We start from the raw sequence: 381 nt of genomic DNA on the forward strand, positions 1-381 counted from the left end.
CTATGATCGAAACAGTAAGCATGTTATGTTGACTATGTGATCCACATTGTTCTTTGAGTTGGGGTTAGGTGCAAGACTAAGGTGTGAATTCAGTTTAGGTTACGGTTAAAATTAGGTATATGTTTGTAATGGTTAGGTCACATAAAATGAATGCAAGTCAATGAAATGTCCCTATATGTCATGAAAACAAAGCTGTGTACACGGACAAACACACAAACTTACCTTAAAAATAACCTCCATGGCAGAGGTAATAATCTACATTTTTCAGTATTGCAGTGGACCTGAAGAAGCCTCCTTCTGAACATACTCTTTTTTTCTTCAGGGTTGTTTACAAGGTGTAAAAAATCCTACAACATCTTTAGCAGATTGTGCAGTAACTTT

Source organism: Cyprinodon variegatus, unplaced genomic scaffold, assembly GCF_000732505.1.
Source record: "Cyprinodon variegatus isolate N-32 unplaced genomic scaffold, C_variegatus-1.0 Scaffold1003, whole genome shotgun sequence".
Classification (NCBI taxonomy): domain Eukaryota; kingdom Metazoa; phylum Chordata; class Actinopteri; order Cyprinodontiformes; family Cyprinodontidae; genus Cyprinodon; species Cyprinodon variegatus.